We start from the raw sequence: 21,243 nt of genomic DNA on the forward strand, positions 1-21,243 counted from the left end.
GTTAATAATATAATTATTTAATATTTAATATAATTTAATTTTAGTACTGTCGTCTGTAGGTTATCAAGTTCCGCAAAGAAAACCATGGGGATATTTTCATTTTTTGTCCGTAAAATACCCAAACTCAATTTTAGTTTTGATAAAATCATGATGTGTTTTTGGTAGATATAATTACTTGCCAAACGAGCCAAAACCGGGCTATAAAATGTTAGAACAACTTATCTTGGAAATGAAACAAAACCGAGGCCCTTGTTTGGGTTCCGAGCACCCTCATACCAATATGAAACTTTTAGTAAGTCATTAATAAGTATTACAACAGATCCAAAACTGTTTTGTGGTTGAAAACCGGATTTTAATCATTAAATGTGGCTAAGGGCATTTTTGAAACAAAAGAAAAACCTGTTAATTCTTAAAACCTGAAAGTTCAAGAATATACTTTTAGAACATAAACTTTTGACTTAAAATGGCCATAATTAAGTAACAAAATGTTTAAGGGTAAGCGAATTTAGAAAAGGGTCCGTTTACAATTTTAAAAGTGTTGTTTCGTTAAAACCGACGAACGAACCGGCTTTTAAAATCTAAAATGCTTTAAAACCAAATAATGGATACGAGAAGATGGAGTAGGGTAATACAAACATATGGCAAGATCGGTAAATGTACCCCCTTGTCGGTTTTCACATGTATGTAAGCAGCTGCACCCGACGAAGACCCCTTTCATACCCTTTCATAGGAAGGTTGACCAGATGGTATGTCTAGAAAGGCATCATCCGCTATACCATCGATCCGGAAGGTTATCGCCATTGTAGATCCCACGCGTGGAGGTTGATTATGTCATTGATAGTGGGCGGTGATGACAATGGTAAGCAGCGGGTGATGGTGGTGATGGCTGGGAGCGATGGTTGGTGGTGACGGTGGTGGGCGGCGATGGTAGGTGGTGGGGGGTGGTTGGTGGCGGCGGGCGGCGAAGGCGGGTGGTGGTGGCGACGGGCAGCAGAGGTGGGTGTTGGTGGCGGCGGGCGGTGGTGGAGGCGGAGGCAGGTGGTGGTGGCGACGGGCAGCAGAGGGGGGTGTTGGTGGCGGCGGGCGGTGGTGGAGGCGGAGGCAGGTGGTGGTGGCGGCGGTCGGCGACGGCGGAGGCAGTGGTGGGTGGTGGTGGTGGTGAGAGGGCAATGTGTAGACTGTAGTAGTGGTGGTGGTGGTAAGAGGGCAAAGGGTAGTGGGAGGGTGGTGAATTGGTGATGGTGATATAGTGTGAAAGATAGATGAAATGAAAAAAAACAAGGGGTGGATGAAATGAATTTGAGGTGTTTTAGAGAGAATAGAATGGACATGGTAATGAGTGATTCCGATTCATTGACCAACCAAACACATTTTTTTTTTCATTTTATCATAATGGTTTATTCCATTCCGCCTCTTATTCATGCATACCAAAGGCTACCTAATGACTTTTTTGCCATTGTAAGTGATTAATAGCTAGTAATAAGTTCTTAGTATTTACTAAATTGCCATTGTGTAATATAAATCATTGATATGTGTAATCAGTATTAAGATTTACTTCTCGCACTTCTCGCTATAATATAATTTCTCGCAAGATTCATCCTCTATATATATATATATAATAAAAAAGAAAGCAAACAAGTTCCTTGAAAAATAGAATAAAAAAAAGATGCATAAAAATTACAAAAACTATATGAATTAAGTATTTTTTTTCTTAAGGGGTACAACGAGCCAATCCACTCACGAGCTACTCGAGATCAAATCAATAAAAAGGCTCGAGATCTTCATATAAAGCTCATTTGGTTATTGAACCCGAGCTCGAGTCTTGTACAAGAAACTTTAGACTCGTTGAACCTTAACGAATCTTATGGATTTTTAAATTTCAACTCTTTTCACTTCTATACTTTAATTTCACATTGCAAATCCAAGCTTGAGACAAACCTTGGCTCATTTAAATCATCGCACAAGAGCTCGGCCCAAGACTAGCCTAAGATCGTTTTTAAATTTCCTCAAAACACAACTAAAAACAAAAATGTATATTAATTAAATAATAAATAATAAACAAACCAAGTTCAAACTTAATATTAAACTTAAAACTTGTCGAGTTCAAGCTCTCTTAAGTCAAAATCAACCAGCTCGAGCCCAAGGTTTACACCCTACCTCTTGTCTTATCATATAACACGTGGCGGGATATCACCATGCATTCGTTTCTCTCTCTCTCAATCTCTCTTCCGTTCATCCGTTACCGTCATCATTTGCCTTTACAAAACACGGTCGTTTGATTGATTTTGCCGTTATTAATCCACGTAAAATATGATCTCTTAGTTTCATGATGATGAAACCTAATAGGTGTTTTGTGTTTATGAAGAAAAATTATCGTAGGATTCGGATTCGACGTCGTCCTGAGGGCCGGATCTGCGTGGTGTTTGATGTTCAATAGAGTTTGTTTATAAATTTGTTATTTGATTTGAGATTGGAGCAAATGGAGAAGAAGAAGTATCCAGTGGGAGCACAGTATTATGAGCTGTATGAGGAGGTAGGGCAGCAAGGTGTCAGCGCATGACCATTTTGTCATACAGCTGGTATGATGAAGTCAGATGGTGTCTCCATTACTGGGTGGCGTTTGCCAAATCATACGGCTTGTATGATGTGTACCTATTACAAAATCTAATTAGTTAAAATGAAAGTAACCTTATGATTTAAAACCAAGATAAAGGATCCCAGGACAAGGAAAATGGAACCTCATAGTGGCTCTATTTCATTATATGTCATCCATATCCTAATTCCATTCATTCAAACCTATGGGACTTAAAGAAATAATATAAAAAAAGTGAGGGAAATTATTCATATTTTAATAAACAAAAATCAATAAAATAAGTAAATAAAATGCCCGTAGTGACTAGGATGAATATCTCGTATTGGAAATGTAGCATTTCGCATGGTCAATCCTCACAAACCAAAATAACTCAATACTATTGACACATACACAACATGTATGACCATTTTCGCCCAATCATACGACTTGTATGATGTAACATGGCCCTGGTGTACATACTTGATTTGACATAATACATGATGTAATAGTCACACTAGTGTACATATCTTAGGGTGGTGTCTCTTTAGCATCACCCTTTTACAACTTTGGTATGGTTGCAGAACTGTAGATTGTAAGTTTTACTTGATTCATTTGGTAGTTGCTACTTGGTTTTCTTTCATCTGGTTGCGATAAGCTGAAAGAAGTTATACATTAGGCTTTTTAACTATATTAACATAAAGTTTGTTAAATGAGAGAATACTTTAAACTTTGTAGAGTTATTTTCATGTTGACAATCAAATATCTGCTCAATACTAAAGATTAAGAAAAAACTCTGGTAAATGAGTCATGAAACGCCATAATTCGTTGCTATAGGTTTCATATTTCAATCAGACTTGGATAGCTTTCTGATTTATGTATATGTTCACTTTTAGATTAAAGTATTTCGTGAGTTAATTCAGATTGGCTTATGACTTTGTAGGAACCTAATTTATGTTTGATTGATAACCATTAGTTATATCATTGCTCATTTGTTACTATGTTATCAGAACAATATATCACGTGAAGCTCAGACAATGTTCCTGGTTGATCATTCAAATGTTCTCAAATCACATTGTTCGTTTGTAAATGACCATGATGTATGGTTTGTCATGCCTTATATGCCTGGTGGTTCTTGCCTCCATATTTTGAAGTCTGCACATCCTGAGGGTTTTGAGGAACTTGTTATTGCAACTATACTACGCGAGGTATTAAAGGCACTCGTGTATCTTCATGACCATGGTATCATTCATCGCGATGTAAAAGTGAGTTTCTTTTCTCTGTTTAAATCCAAGTGTCTTAAGAGTCCGTCAATTCTTGGATCAACCTTTCATCCATTATTTGTCAAAGACGATCGATTAAAGGGTTGCAAGCCTATTTGTTTTCTCGTGTGCATCACAATGCTATTTAATTTATTGATTTGAAACCACTTCTACTTTGTGTAGAGGTTTAAACCGAGTTTTCATGCGCATTTTATTTGGCTGCTTAACTAGGCTGGAAATATTCTCATCTGTGAGCGAGGTTCAATCAAGCTGGGAGATCTTGGTGTTTCCGCTTGCCTGTTTAATTCTGGTGATAGACAACGCACGAGGAATACATTTGTTGGAACACCGTGCTGGTATATAATTTCTTTTATACTTGCATAAATACTATATACAAACAGATTTTAATTAATAATGGACAACCATGTATATGCCTTCATCTGGATTTATACTAAGCGCGGTCTTACATTTTTATAGGATGGCACCTGAGGTTATGGAACAACTGCATGGCTATGATTTTAAGTTAGTAATCTTCTTTATATTTCATCAATTTAACAAGGCCCAAATAGTGCAAACTTTAATATATATTTGTTAACAACTTTTGCAGGGCTGATATCTAGTCTTTTGGCATAACAGCTCCGGAGCTTGCTCATGGTCATGCTCCTTTCTCTAAATATCCTCCAATGAAGGTGCATATCCATCTTTCAGTTACATGTGAAACAGCGATAATTTTTTTTAGAGAAAGTTGATTAATTTCTGACCGAGCTATTAGCATATTTTATGAAACTATAAAGTGAATACTGTAATAGTTAAGACTAGATATAGACGCGTAAATTATGTCAATAATGTTTTACGCATAGTCAGAATGGAAGATGATCTGGCTTATCGTTCCATTAACTGGTTATGGCCTTATGGGCCTTGTAACTCAACTCCCGGCCCAAGTTATGCGCGTTTGAAGTTTGGCCCCTTTCTGTCATGTTTCATCTTGTCCAGCTGGTACAAATAAGAGTCCGCCAACTCTTAGATCAACTTCTCATCAGATTGTTTGGTTTTATATCCATAAGTAAGTAATTAGACCTTCAATGACTTTTGAAATGGTAGGTTTTGTTAATGACGTTGTAAAACGCACCTCCTGGTCTTGACTATGAGAGGGACACGAAGTTTTCTAAGGTAATCTAATAGGCTAATTGTAATTTATTAATTTACCACCTAATGATCGATCATATTGCCTGATATCTGTGTTGTTTGCTATATGCTCAAAGTCTTTTAAGCAGATGATTGCAAGTTGTTTGGTTAAAGATCCTTCGAAACGTCCTAATTCAAAGAAGCTACTTAAGCATTCTTTTTTCAAACAAGCTAGATCCAATGAGTTTATTGCGCGTAAGCTTTTGGAAGGCATGCCATCACTTGGTGATCGCCTTGAGGCATTGAAGGTTCCTTTATTCTAACTGTTATTATTGGTAAACACGTCTTTCTACCATATTGCGCGTAAATTGTTAAACACGAGAAAGCTTGTTTAGATAATCAACATGTCTTTCTACCATTTGCCTTTGATTTGATACATTTGGTTTTCTGGCCCCGGAAGCTGTGAATTTTTTGAGTAGGGTTCAGCGTGTCGTACACGGAACCTCTTCAGCTCCTAGGTCCCAAAGCTTCGTTTTTAGCAAAATTGGCTTTGCTATTCAAAAGGGGATTGCGGCGCAGCTTGTTGCCCGTTTGCCTGCCACTTTATTGTAATCGTTTTATAGTAAATTGAAGAAATAGTTGATCCAAAAAAATAAAAAATTATTGTTATTATCATCATCATTGAACCTCACTAAAGTTGATGATGATGAATTGATGATTGGGATCATTATGAGTTTACTTAATCTATATATGTTATTTGTATCTTCATTGTAATTGATCTGTTGGTATATATAATAGAAAAAGGAAGAATATATGCTCGTGCAAAAGAAAATACCCGATGGACAGAAGGAAGAAATGTCACAGGTATGGTTACAGGGCTGTAAACAAACGGTTCACGAACACATAACCGAATGAAATTCATGTTTCTGTTCGCTCGTTAAGGAACTGAAGTTGTTCGTGTGAGTTTGTTAACTTCTTGAACAGATACAAACGAAGACAAACAAACACAAATGAAAACAAACAGGCATATTACCCAATAACGAGCACTGTACTTTTTTGGGAGTGCTTGAAAGAAGTTTTGGAACTGATTATTGGTTTATTTGTCATGTTTATTAGTGTTTGATGTTTGGATAAACATATTACGCGTCTAGTTTTTTAAGGGCTGTTTGATGTGGTTTTGTGATTATTAGTTTCTACTTCCCTAATGATGTTTTGTAAATTAACTTGTTTCTAGAACGAATACAAAAGAGGGATTAGCAGTTGGGACTTTGACATTGAAGATTTGAAAGCTCAGGCTTCCTTGGTATTGTGGTTTATACTAATTTCCTAAAAGTTATGTCCTTATATATCAATGGCACTATTGACTTATCTGTTGTTTAACTTAAAAACAAAAACTGAAATAACCAATCTAATTAATTTGAGTTTATCAATAACGCAATTTCGTTTATGTAACAAGATTCCGGATGAAGAATGTATACCTGACAAAGATCAGTTAGGGAACTCGGCTTCCTTCAATGCTTCAGATCTGGTATGCTAATAGCCTTCATATACATATATATATATATATATATATATATATTTGATATATATTTGATTAAATAATAATAATAATAATACAATTCATTTTTTCTTGTTTCTTGTTGCTTTTATAACTAATTTTGAACTTATTGCAGGCAGGATCTGCTCCAGTTGTTAACTCTACTGCAACATCCTCTGTGTATGTTAACTTTAGTTTAATACACCAATACACCATTTTATACATTACCATAATACCATGCTATATATGTTTTGCATATATGAAGCTATTATACATATTTGCATAGCTTGAAACTTTTATATTTATTATATTTTTATTATTATTTTCTTCAATTTATTAGACCTTAAATTTTCAGAGGCAAATTTGAGAGTTCTACCAATGGAGAGCCGAGTTTGCACAACTGTTCTTCCCATAATGAAAATTGCAATATTGGTGCAACAGTAAATAGTGATGAACAAGATGAGAAATCAAAGTGCCAAGTTAGTCAACAAAAAGGGCGTTTTAAAGTTACTTCTGAGGATCCCGAAACAGACAAGGTAAGTTTTTTTAAAATCGCCATGTGCATTTAGTTTGTAATTACCGAATATTACTTTTTTTTGTAGGTAGCTTCATCCACAACACCGTCAAAGAACCCGAACATACAGGTACTAGTATACCCTGCTTGCTTATTCGTCTAAAAGCGTAAATGAAATTAGAATTTTCATCGGATGTACTTGCAGCTCGTGTCGTTAACTTCAAAAAGTTCAAAAGTTGCTTAAAGTTTATATGCTGTCGCATTTTTCGTTCTTTAACTAACTGAGCTAACCTATTTGTGTTTGTTTTCTTTTAAAACAAAGGTAAACTGGTCCCTTTTAAAACTAACATAAAAAGTTAAAACTATTTAGTGGAGGAAATGACGAAAAATGTGACAACGTATGTCTTAACTGAAGTTAAAGCACATGATTTGTAAGCTAGCTCATATATAAAGGACGAAAACTTTAATTTATGCTTTTATTTATTTTGGTAAAGTGTATTGAGCATAGGCCCATGGCATAATTGGTAATCGAAGTTTTATATAATTTACTATAAAACGATTACAATAAAGTGGCAGGCAAACGGGCAACAAGCTGCGCCGCAACCCCCTTTTGAACAGCAAAGCCAATCCTGCTAAAAACGAAGCTTTGGGACCTAGAAGCTGAAGAGGTTCCGTGTACGACGCGCTGAACCCTACTCAAAAATTTCACAGCCTCTGGAGCCAGAAACCCAAATGTATCAAAGGCAAATGGTAGAAAGACATGTTGATTATCTAAACAAGCTTTCTCGTGTTTAACAACTTTGCCCGATTCAGCCTTCAACGCAGCCTGACCCACAACAAACCCACGGTCCCTGAGCCCAACAAGAGGAGACACTCCTGTAAGATCCACACAGGCGTGTTTCCCCCCTGCCCACCCGAACACAAGAATATCAGCTGGTCGTAAAGTAGACCTCCCTTCAATAGGATCCGTGAGAAAGTAATTTGTGGACTTGTGTTGTGGGGGCAGTGGTCAAAATGGGTAATTTGTGGAACGGGTTGAAATGTGGTGAGCGAGTTGGGTTGATCCAAAACACTTGTTTTCCAACATTTTAAGTTCATCTTGTGAATAATTAGTATGTCATGTATGATTACAAAAGTTTAATTGCTTCAATAAAAGTTGTTTTTGTACAATTGTTTAGGAGATATTATACATACACTTCATGTGAAACTAGAGGTGTCAATATGTACAGACATGTTGGGTAAAAGGTCAAAAGGGGTAATTTGTGGCACGGGTCAAACGTGCCGGATCAGGATGCGTTGATCCAAACACTTGGTCCAAAAGTTTGTATCTCCAAAAGTATATAGCATGTCAAATACGATGGCAAAAGTTATACTTTCCAATAATATTTTCTTCGGTACAACAATTTACGAGATTTTATGCATTAAAAAGTACAATTTGAATAGTATTTAAAATACAATTTGACACATCGCATATGCAGCTGCATTTTGTTAACTGAATCGACCCATTTATATATAGATGGGCCAAATTGCCACCTCCCTGTAACACAATATTTGAAATTACCTACCCTTAGTACAAGGTGCGGGTCGGAACGGGATGATTAGAAAAAAGGGTTCAAAGTTGGTTCGGGTCAAAATGTGCTGTTACAAAATAGGTTCAGAACCGGTCAACCAAAAAAGGTTCAATTTGTTTACCAAAATGTGCAATTATATTCTGTTTGAATAAGACATGCACACAATCAGATGGATCATATAATGCCCATTTTTCTTATTTTTGAAACGGCCCATTTGACGCATGGAAAATATTATTCCGTATTTATAACTTTGGGTAAGCATTGCTGTGCTTATTAGAAAGAAGTTGAAATGATGCAGGCGATCTTCGTCTTGCTTTTGTTATATTTTTATTTTTCTTTTATTTCTTCTATACCGCGTGCAGGTAATAATTGAACATGTGCCTGGCCCTCAATTGTCTCAAGCGGATGCTACTTCTGTAACACAAAATCAAACCACCCATCTCCAAAGGGTATCTGTCAGTTAAACAAGTTTTTATTGTTTTTTTCTTTTACTTTTAAAAAAACAGTAATAATAATAATAATAATAATAATAATAATAATAATAATTGTTTACATATTGCCACTTACAGAATGACATTTCAAGTTCTGCAATGCACCTTTCTACGGGTGAAGCTACAGATCAGGGTATAACTACATTTATAATTACACTTCGTTACAATAATTGGCGGGTTGGGTAATGGGCCAAACATATACGGGTCAAGATTTTTTTTGTTGTTGCACGGGTGGAAAAGGTCAAGTTAGGTTGATCTAAAACACTTATCATCCAAATTTGTAAAACTTTTTATAAGCAATTTGTTTGTCTATAATAATTTATAAGTTTATATATTAAAATTACCCGTTGGGAGGCTTTCCTGTTTGACACCTTTTTGTTTTTGGATCGACCGGTTAGAGATAAACATAACCTAATCAACCCATTTATAAGTAAATTGATCAACATTGCTACGATTGTTACTCATATATGTTTTTGTCTTCAGCCGACAGCAGCATAGACGTGGAATGCACAGCAGCCAACATCTCTAAACTAGAAAAATTTACGGTACTATGAATCTGTCCCGGTCAATCAACTCTCCAAGTTTATAGCTAAATTAGCATATCACAAAAAGTTATAATAAATAAATAAATAAAATCTTTTAGTTATGTTGAGCTTGTTTTTCTATCACCTACACTTTGATTATTGGCCCTATAGGTGAAGCAATAAATCATCAGTCAACTTAATACCACATCTTGTAGCATAATAATTCTTGACACTCTATTATTATAGGTTTGAAGTAATGAAACAAATCATGTTTTTGGGAGTAAGTAGTATTTCCATTTTTTCTCATATAGTTAATAGATGAATGTCTTTGTTGACAAATATGAGAAACTTCATGCATTATTTAACGGCCATTAATCCGAAAGTACATGGCGTGTCAAAACGGGCGGGCTTTAGTATGATAAACTGAAAACTTACTTTAATTTTTTTTTAATATAGATAACTATTTTGTTAAACATGAGTACAGAAAATAGAGCAAACAGCAGACTACTTAGGGGGTTGTATATTGTAAAAACAAGCTGCCTGCAACTTTCAACATGTTTTGACTCCTTTTGTTTTGTTTTCTTTTTAATTATAATTTATCTAAAGACAGGGTTTTAAATTAACCAAAAAGTACACGAATAATGGCTTGTTTGTTTTTGTTCGTTTAAGTTAACCAGAAGGAACAAAGGAATGAACACAAACACTAAGGCGTTGGTTCATTAAAAAATACGCATGTTTGCGTTTGTTTATTAAACTGATTAAAGCACATGAATATATATATATATATATATATATAAATTATTTTTAAAATAGCATATCAAACTATTGAAATAAATACTCTTTAAAAGTGTTGGTTTTAACAATATATAAAACGATTGAAAAAATACTGTTTAAAAGTGGTCTTCACGAGTTTTCACATTAAAAGTGGTTTTCCTGGGAGTCCTCCACTATGTACACACAAAGGGGAGGGTTCTATGTTAAAGATATATTTTTGCGAGAACAAAAAAAAAATCGTCGTTTATTTTCAATTTCATCATCATTGTACTCAGTATATCCCACCAATAGCAAAGCTATGGTAGGGTCTAAGAAGGGTAAGATGTAGACAGCCTTACCTCTACCCCATAGGGATAGAGAGGCTGCTTCCGATGAGACCCCTGGCTCGATAGTAGTTTTGCATCAAGCCTTGGACATAAGGCACATAGCACTCAATCATCGGGACACCGGCTGATTGGTGCATGCACCATTATCTTTCGGCTATCAACGCCACTACATGATGCCTGATTAACCTTCCGCCACTTTTAACGTTATTTTCACAAGATTAGTAAACGTTAAAATTAGTGCAATTTTACTTTCAATTTAAAAAATAATAAATGTAACAAAATGGTTAAAATGCAAGTTATTCATCTTTTATAACATTCTAAAAAGAATATAAACAAAATTTGTTTATTTATAGATCCTATACATGTGTAGACACACAACCTACATATGTGTGGGTAAAATTAAAAAAATAACATATAAAGAAATAATTTTATGGTTTTTTTATCTATATAACAAACTTTGTATGTAATAAATAAAGATTGTATAAATATAAACCACTGATAGAAAAAACTAAGTGACTTAGGTTTGTTATTTATGTTCTTGCAATATATAAATATATGGGGCCCGTTTATTTAAGAACCACAAAAAAGTTGTGAACCGGGAAACCATATGTTTTACATGTAAAAAAATCATAACCCACACAAAAGTTGTGAACCGCGAAACCATGTGTTTTACATGTAAAAACTCATTTTTACATAATCTTTTAAGAGGTTTTGCAAATAAACACATGTAAAAATCGCCTTAGTAAAATTTAATCATATTTACTAAATAAACGCAAAATGGTCGAACCATAGAGAGAAAACTTACAGTTTTTGTTAATATATTATTCTTTATTTGCAGCTAGAGGCAACTGATGATAAAGAAAAAGAACTACTTGTTGTGAGAACTGATATGCATAGAAGGTACTAGACACGAGTTCATAAACACCTTTTGAACTTTTAGTTAACATGGATTTTATTAAAAGGTTTCTTCTGTGTGTAGGCTCTTATGTGCACAGGAAGAGCTCCAGAGATATAAGGCAGGAAATGCCTAGGTCAAATTGTTTATTGATTATTATGTATCATTTAATTTGTTTCTATTCCTCAAATTTAATTGGTGCAGTTCGGGTTAAGGTTCCGGTTAGGGCCCGCAACACGTTGTGTCATGTTAAGCAGGTCGTGTCACTTGCTAAATCATTAATATACCTGTTTAATAAGTTACACGGCATGCCTGTATAGTATGACAAAATCAAATAGTTCAATCACATGATTAATGGCACAACACGTTACGTATATAACTTGGTTAGTGAATGATGACGCAACACATTTTGTATGATAAAATAGAAGTGATCACAATTTACAAGCGGTAAAATCCGTAAAAAGGTTCATTTAGGTTTGATAAGCGCTTATCAAAACCGATTGTCTACATGTTGAACCGATTAATTAGCATTTTTCTTTAAATGAGTTATCTTTGTCAGACTTGAATTATACAGGTTCAATCTCTTTACACACTTGTTGCCTGTCTGACTTGTTCTTGATTTGATTCTATTTGTTTCAAACTCAAACCCGCAAACTATATATTAGAACGTGTTGTGTCATAAATTCACAACCTTAATTCAAATGGGTCAAAAATGATAAAATTGCCAAAATGGCCATTTTTGACATTTTAATTGGACAGAATGGCCCTTACTTTTTTATTTACTTCAGTATGGTTTGACTTTTTTTGATTAAAAAGATGGCTCCGGGTGGAAATTTGATGCTCCATAATTTTGTTTATATTTATAATTGTATCAATTATTTTTATATTAAAAAATAAATTTTTAATTTTTTTTATATTTTTAATTTTTATTTCTTAATATGTTTTTTTTGATGTTATTATCTTTAAGTATATGGCAAACCAATTTAAAATACACAGTTAATAGTAATTATTTTAATTTTACATAAATGTTTTATTTGTTTTTTATTTGTTTTCAAATAATATTTTTATATTAAGACACTAATTATTCAAATTTTTTTAATTTACAAATAACGTTTCATTATTAGTTATTTTTATTTAATGAATAATATTTGTATATCTATATTAATTGTTTTTATATTACCAATAACATTTATATATTACAAATAACATTTCAATAAAAGATTATTTTTTTAATCAATGGATTGAATTTGCTACTTCATGCAAGGATTTATAGTGTCATGTTGAATCTATTGTTTCAAATACACCTTGGTTAATTAGTAACTTTAAAGAGTTATGTATGTTTTGTTAACAATCGTGGTCAAGATGACTATTTATTGGAACTTTTTTTTTTGGCATTTTGCATGTGTGAATTAAATCATTTGTGAAATAAAAAAGGTTCAAATATATTATTATATGGTGCTGAGGCTTCTCACATAGTTTATACTTTTCAGCCCTAAAGTGTTAGCGTTTATCTTTTAATAATGCACATGTTGTTAAATGCTTGTACGCTGTGGTCTATTTTCTACATGTTGCAAACTGGTTGCACGGGCTGATGTGGCCTAACGTTTTAAAAGTAGTTTCTCCTTTCACCAGGTGGGGGAAGGGGAAGCTACTGTTTGGGATATATGTGATTTATTCTTCGTTTTTCGGGTTGGCCTTCTAAGTTTTATACTTCGTTTTTCTAGATTTAATTATGTCACAACTTAAATTAATAAGGTGTTTTATGACGTAGTTTAAAAGATAAAATAGAATGTAGTTCAAGAATAATTATTTCATATAAATTTGTACTTTTGGTTATAAATTTATAACTTTAGAGTACTTATAAAAAGTTAATTAGATGACGCGTGTCATGTTTGGGTTCATATGTTTGACACCATCTTGGGGTTTGTATCAAATTTCTCTTTCGTATTGGGTTCAACCCACGACACAACTTGTATAACACCCTAGCTACTATACTTAGATATGTTTGTTCCTCGAGATATAGATACGTAGAGGCGGAGGCCCCCACACTAAACAGTATGCTAAGCAGTGCTAGTGTATTATGTGTGTATATATATGTCCTCAATATTTGTGCTCCAAGAACACCAAAAAAAGCTTTTGAAGCCTTAAAAGAATATAGCCAAGAAAGAAAAGTTGTTTCAAAGAATTTGTTAAGTTCAAATATTTGAATGGATACCCAAAAAGAAAATAGAATGGTTTGTTCTTCAGGGAATATGGGAGCTCCATTATTTGGTTGGCCATGGCATAATTTGGACAGTTACAAGGTATACGTGTTCCATTTTCAAGCGTTACTATTATAAAAAACTAACATACTTATTCATCTTACTTCCGTTTTCAAGGGTTATCATTATAAAATACTCCGTAGCTAACATACTTATTCATCTTATGTTAGAAACTCACTCAACCTTTGGTATGTTTTTGAAAAATAACGTATTACTCCTTAAACGGGTCAAGAATTGTTAAAGTGACGTTTAAATTGTTTAATAAAAGAGTTGTCCATATATCCTCCATATAGATAATGATTATGTTACTAGCTAACATTTTAAAGAACCCACAAAACGTGTATTTTAAACATATTTAGAAACTTTAATATCAAAATCGAGTTGGAGAATTTTTAGTAAATAATAGTAAGTGTGTTAGTTTTTTGTGATTAATATCATTTTTTAGTTCTCTCTTTTCTTGATTTTCCTAATTTGTTTATTCTTGGAAAATTTTTTTGTGTTAAAATGGTTTTGAATTGTTGCTTGAATCAGTACATCTTGTTTGGGCCACTTCTTGTTGGTTTAATTTATTCAAGAATTTATGAGAAGAGGCAAAGTGAGTATGGTTGGTGTATGCATATTATAATATTGTCTTCACTAAGAGGCCTTGTGCACCAGCTATGGAGTTCACTTAATGGTATGTTTTTCATTTATCTAAACCGTCGATTATCTCATAAGAACATTGATTTCAATCAAATCGACAAGGAATGGCACTGGTAATTTCTCTTCGCTCTTCTTGTTTGTTGTGTTTAGTTCAAGGCGTTTGAACGCATGTTTTATTAATAATGACCACATTATTTGACTATTTGGGGTCATATAATCAGTTTTGCTAATAGGGGTAATAACTTCTTCAAGTTGAAGCAGTTTTTTATATCATATAGTTAACATCAAGTTAAAATGCTTATTTTTTATGTGCTTGTGATGGAAATATATGGGTTAATTTTTTCTCATTGATCACAGGGACAATTTCATCATACTTCAGGCACTAGTAGCTTCACTAATCTTATTGATCAATCCTTCAATGACCAATCTTCCTGTTTGGAAAACAAGTGGGATTATTTATTGTATTATTTTCCATATTGGGCTTTCAGAACCTCTATATTATTGGCTTCATAGATTATTGCATTCATCATATTTCTTCCAACAATACCATTGGCTACATCATAGTTCTCAAGTCAACCATCCATTTACAGGTAAAACAAAAGATCAATAAATTGACACTCATGTAATACATTTATAATAATTGCTAGCTAACCATTTCTTGAACCTTTGAATCATTTACGGTGCAGCTGGACATGCAACATATTTGGAGCAAATATTTTTGTGCCTGATTATAGGAGTCCCGATAATTGGGACTACTTTAATTGGACATAGTTCGGTCATCATGTTCTATGGTTATGTTTTGGTCTTCGATTCCCTTAGATGTATGGGGCATAGTAATGTCGAAGTTGTTCCTCACCATATTTTTGATACCGCACCTATGCTCAGATATATTATTTATACGCCAACGTAAGTTATGTCACTTAAGTAGGGTTTAATGCATATACATAGGTAACCAACTTGGGTTTGATATCCACTTGGAGCCTCTATTAAATTTTCAAAAAAGAAAAGTTGACAATGATTTATTACTTTCTATGTTTCACTCTTTAGATACCATTTTATACATCATCAAGACAAGAAGGCCAAATTTTGCCTCTTTATGCCTCTATTTGATGTTTTGGGGAAGACCATTAATGGGAATTCTTGGGCTCTTCATAGAGAAATAAGCTCAAATGAAGGTAAACATCCTTTCTTCATGCATTATACTGGTGTTTTTGATTAAACAAATGTGAGTTTTACATGTAGGACCCAGGAATTATTCTCTTGGGGGGGGGGGGGGGGGGGGGGGAATCGAAACTTAATACTAATTTTAAGGGGGGCAATCGAGATTTTTACATACAAATAACACTAAAAAATATTTTAAGGTGGGCGGCCGCCCCCTACCATACACATAGGTCCGCCTCTGCATATATACAAACTAACGGTACTAACATTAACAACGAACATGGTTAGTTTAACCACCAGTTAACTAACTATAACTACCATACTTACAAGATAACTTATAACACAAATAATAACAATAAATCTTATGATACAACCAGGACCTGATTATTCCAACACAATTAGGGTATATGATTTATTGAAAAGAGTGTCCCATTTGACAACATTTTATACATTTAACTAATTATCATATACAAATTTCTCTTGTTAATTTGCAGGCAAGAAAGCTAAAGCACCAGAATTTGTGTTTCTTGTACATGGTATTGATGTCATGTCATCAATGCATGCCCCATTTGTTTTTAGATCACTAAGCTCGTGGCCATTTACCACAACACTTATTTTCTTCCCATCTTGGCCATTTTCTTTCTTGGTTATGTTGATCATGTGGGCTAAATCCAAGACTTTCTTGTACACTTTCTGCCATCTTAGAGGAAAATTGCTTCAAACTTGGGGAGTGCCAAGATATGGTTTCATGGTACCTAATTAGTCCATTTCGTGTTCATTTTTCACAGCATTCGACAACTAATATATTGTATTAATTTCACTACTAACGGGTTTAAGACATTGCAGTATTTTTTACCATTCGCAAAAGACGATATAAATAATCAAATTGAAGAAGCTATATGTATGGCTGATAGGATTGGGGTTGCAGTCTTGCTGCCTTGAACAAGGTACATATAACTACCTTTTTCAAATTATTTTGGAAGACGGCAGAACTAGAGGTGGTTATTGAATCGAATTCCAGTTAGAAATTCGGTTAGAATATAGTTTCGATTCTAATAACGCGAAACTCGAAGTCGGTTTAGAGTTACTAAAGTCTGATTTGAATAATGAACACCTTGTTACACCCCTAGGCACAACGTAGCTTTTTTATATATACAGTATTACATATTAAATATCGCATGTTTTGCAAATTATTATAATTTAATATTATGTTAAAAGTACTATAAAATATATTTACGTCACTACCAAAAAACTTGCTCTTTTCCGACAGCGTTTTTTTGTAGGAAATTTGTTGAAAACAGCCTATACCGACAAATTTCCGACAAATACGTGTTGTCGAAAAAACCCTCGTAGGAAAAATCTTTTCCCACAAAATTCTGACAATACTTCCAACAAATTAGAGACAAAATAATGTCGTCGCTAACTTCCGACAATATTTCCACAAAATGAACTTTTTTGCTTTTCGTTTAGTTAGCTACAACTTTCCCACCAATAGGTGTTTTTAATTATTATTTTTATTTTTATAATAAAAATGATAATAACATTATTAATATTTTCATTAATATAAACACAATGAATTAAACTTTTAATTTCTAACAAAAGAAATACATTATGTTGTTTTGGTACTGACAAATTTTCAACAAAAACATTTTAATATTTTGTTTTTACATACAAAAATTCTGACAAAAATGAATTTTATTTTTTTTACCGACGATATTTCGACAAAAACATATTGCTATTTTTATTTTCACATACGATTTTCCGATCAAAACATGTTTTACTTTTTTGTTTTTGCCAGCAATTTTCCTACAAACTGAATGTACGAAAATACAAAATCAGGAATAGCAATTTTTTTTGTACCAAAAAATGCATATAAAACCCATTAAACCTAAACATTTTCTATTACAAACAACGTTTGGTTACAAAATACCACAATATAACACATGTCAGCCGCTAACAAAAAAAAACTTAACTAGATAACACATGTCGTCCATAAAAATATCTAAATAAAATGTTTTAATAGAAAGCATACTAACATTACTTCTTGGCTAATGTGTTTCATCGTTTCTTCAAATTGTTCTTATAATTGTCGCTCCCTTTCCTTTTATTTAGCCGGCTCTCATTCCATTCGTTCCGAACGATTGTTCTTATAATTAAGCTCTCATTCGCGCTCTTTGTCAAATTCGGGTCCAACTTCTTGAGCCTATACAATTGTTGAAACATACATAATCAAATATATGATATATATTTACATACAATCTCATATGCACATATGCTCAAAATAGGTTTGAGTCAAAATGAGTGTTTAAAGTAGCTACAAGTTAACAAGTTATAACAAAAAAACTCCAGGTCCAAATGAGTCAATCTAAAATATACCAAAGCAAATATGTGGAAATCAAACAAGAACTTGTTAACAAAAAATTTCCTACTATCTAAAAAAACTATAAAATCAACTAACCTAACACAATTACCTAGCGATTACATGGCCGACCCTGTGCCACCCATACCCAAAAACCTATAACACAAAACCCATTTAGCATACCCGATCAACACTCCAAATAACGCATATTTACATACATGCATATGCATACAAGCATTTTAACTATGATTTCTAAATCGATCCTAACCCGACAACAATGCCTAAACAAATTATGTAATGCAACATACAAACAATGCTTTCCAAAACTGATCCTCCTAGTCTGGGAAAAACTAAGCATAAACAATATGATAAAAAAAGTATGGTGTAATTCTTAAACAATAATAAAATAATAAACATAATGCCTATATTGTACCTTTTCACCACGAGTGCCAGCACGACGACCACCACCAGGATTACCTTGACTACCGGCCATAGTGTATACACCCTATATTTAATAGAAAAAATTGGTTAGATATATAATAAGATTGGCAGCTCTATGATAGGAAATAATTTAAAGTCATGTTGATTAGAATAAACCAATTCATAATCGTCGTCGTCATCCTCATCCTCATCGCCTTCATCATCGCCGTCTTCATCTTCATCTTCATCTTCATCATCTGTTGCGTATTTTTTTGCAAAAGACAAGAAATAAGAGACTACTTGTTTAAATTGCAGATTGAAAGTACCATCTCTGTTGGTTCTCATCGTATATATCCATTCTCTATTCAATGACATTTTTATCAACCTATGACCAAAATCCAACAGATGTTAGAAATTAACAAAAGGACCTTTTAAACAACCACTCCATGGGCTTCTAAACTAACATGTGCTAGAACGTTTTGAAGTCAAATAACAACTTTGTTTTTTTGTGACTTGGTTGTAAGCTTCTGTTAATGTGCAAGTGTTTTAAAACACATATACATGTGGTGTTTAAAATGGGTATAACAAAAACATAAACATGACATTTATATATATAATTATATCAACCATAATAAAAGACCGTTTCTTCACAGCATAAAGCAAAGTACAACAACAACTGCACGGAAATTTAGGGGTGCAAACGAGCCGAGCCGAGCCCGAACTCGACTCATTAATTTAACTTACACAGAACTCGAGCTCGGCTAGTTTTGAGCTTTATATTCAAAGCTTGAGCTCGGCTCGTGAGTAGATTTTCAAGCTCGAGCCCGGCTCGTTTACTTTTTATTTATTATTTTTTGTATAATTATAATTATTTTTTATACATATTTTTGTATAGTTATTTTTATCTATTTTTTTCATAACATTGTATATATTGATTAAAAATTCTTAAATATATATTTTAAAAAATTATATAAATGATAGACTCGTTTAGTCTCGCGAGCCGGCTCGAGCTCGATAAGTGAAGCCCGGGCTCGTTTATTGAACGAGCTTACTTTTACGCTCGAGCTCGGGCTCGATTGAACTTTTTAACGAGCCGATCTCGAGTAGCTCGCGAGAAACTAGGCTTGTTTGCACCCCTCGAGTTGCCAAAACCGATTTCCCTTAAATAAAAGTTGTCCTACTTCAAATTATTATACCAAATTTAACATAACTCAAAAATTACTTAAACAACTCATTTAAAGTACTACACGAGCTCGAGCCAAGCGTAGTTTCCGAACAACACGCTAACCTAATCAAATCCACTAACGAGTCACAAGAGATAAAAATCCTACTTTATCAAATAGCCACAAGAGATAACAGTTAAAAAAAAAAGAAAAAAAGAACTTTAACACTTTACCTTATAATAATTGATATAGGTTTTTGTTCATCAAATTGTTATAGAAGAGCATACTGTGTGACTAAAGATTACAGCCCCTAAAATCCTAAACATCATATTATATGAATACATTAACAAAGTTAGAATAAATTAGGTTTAATTGTAAATTTTAAACGAAATTCACACCTGGTTACATCACAAAATTAGTGGAGGCTGTCGAGGGAATTAGTTGAGCAACGGATGGGGATTCGATTACAAGTAGAATTAGGGCAGGCGCTGTACTTTGGATCACACAGACATAAAATGTTAGTGGGAAATAAGGAGATATGGCGCCTAATTGGGTGCGTTGAATTGGATTACATGGGGTAGGTAGCTAGACACGTGATAAAATAAACACTTACTTTTCATTTGTATAGATGAAATTAATAACAATTGTCATTAATTAATTAGCATTTTTGTTATTTTAATTATAAAACCATTATGCTTAATGGCCCGTGAAATGCTATTTTTGCTTAAAATAATATATATTTAAAATATTGATATGTCAAATATAAATATGTTAATTACGTGCTTTTTGGTAATTTAATAGGTTTATGGATCCTCTAGATCCGTAGAAAGCATTAATATAGAAGGGATGCGGGGTAGAGGACGACCTAAATTAACTTGGAATGAGAGGATTAGACATGATCTGATAGACCTAAACCTCTCAGAGGACATGTCATTTTTGCCTCAAAGGACTATATTAGGCCTTGATAGCTCTTAATGATCTATATTGCCTTTATAATGTCATGTTAGGTCTTAAAAGGTCGTATCATATTGTAATGAATTATATTAGATCTTAATAGACAATAACATACTATACTTTCCTTATGGACCATATTGAAAGCGTTGATAACTCTTAGGGTATGTTTGGTATGAGGTAATAGAATGGACGTTGGAATGGAATGAGCGAGAGAATGTAATAGATCATTACCATTCCATTGACATGTTTGGTTACCATGTGAGAATGAAATGCATTATTAGTTTTATTTTTTTAGTAAGCTAGAATATGCCAGAATAAAACAAAAATGGTAGTGAGTGGCGGTGGCAATGGGCGGGATCCAGGAGCGATTGTTGGTGGTGGCAGATGGTGGTGATAGTGGGTGGCAGTGGTAACCGAAGGTTAGCGGGTGGTGGTGGTGATTGCCGGGAGCGATGGTTGGTGGTGGCAGTGGTGGGCAGCTTTGTTGGGTGGTGGAGGGTGGTTGGTGATGGTGGAGGAGGTGGTGGTGGTGGTGATGGCGGAGGTGGGTGGTGGTGGAGGTGGTGGGTGGCGTTGTTAGGTGGTAGGTTGGTGGTGGTGGTGGTGTTGGTCGTGGGCGGCGAAGAGAGGTGATTGTGGTGGCCGGTGGTGGGTGGTAGGGGGCGATGGAGGTGGTGGTGGTGGTAATAGGGCAA

General features: G+C 34.0%; 1 protein-coding gene and 1 pseudogene across 1 annotated transcript in view; one reads left to right on the plus strand and one right to left on the minus strand.

The window, feature by feature from the left end:
- The window catches only part of LOC143571418 (uncharacterized), a 37,595-nt gene that overhangs the window by 6,818 nt on the left and 9,534 nt on the right, over positions 1–21,243 (minus strand). The gene's annotated exons all lie outside the window — the stretch shown is intronic.
- Positions 2,349–16,594, plus strand: LOC143571425 (uncharacterized; annotated as a pseudogene).

The sequence above is a fragment of the Bidens hawaiensis genome, unplaced genomic scaffold (genome assembly GCF_021521415.1).
Source record: "Bidens hawaiensis isolate Kalapana, Puna unplaced genomic scaffold, B.hawaiensis_p1.1 tig00025375_1, whole genome shotgun sequence".
In the NCBI taxonomy this organism is placed as follows: Eukaryota; Viridiplantae; Streptophyta; class Magnoliopsida; order Asterales; family Asteraceae; genus Bidens; species Bidens hawaiensis.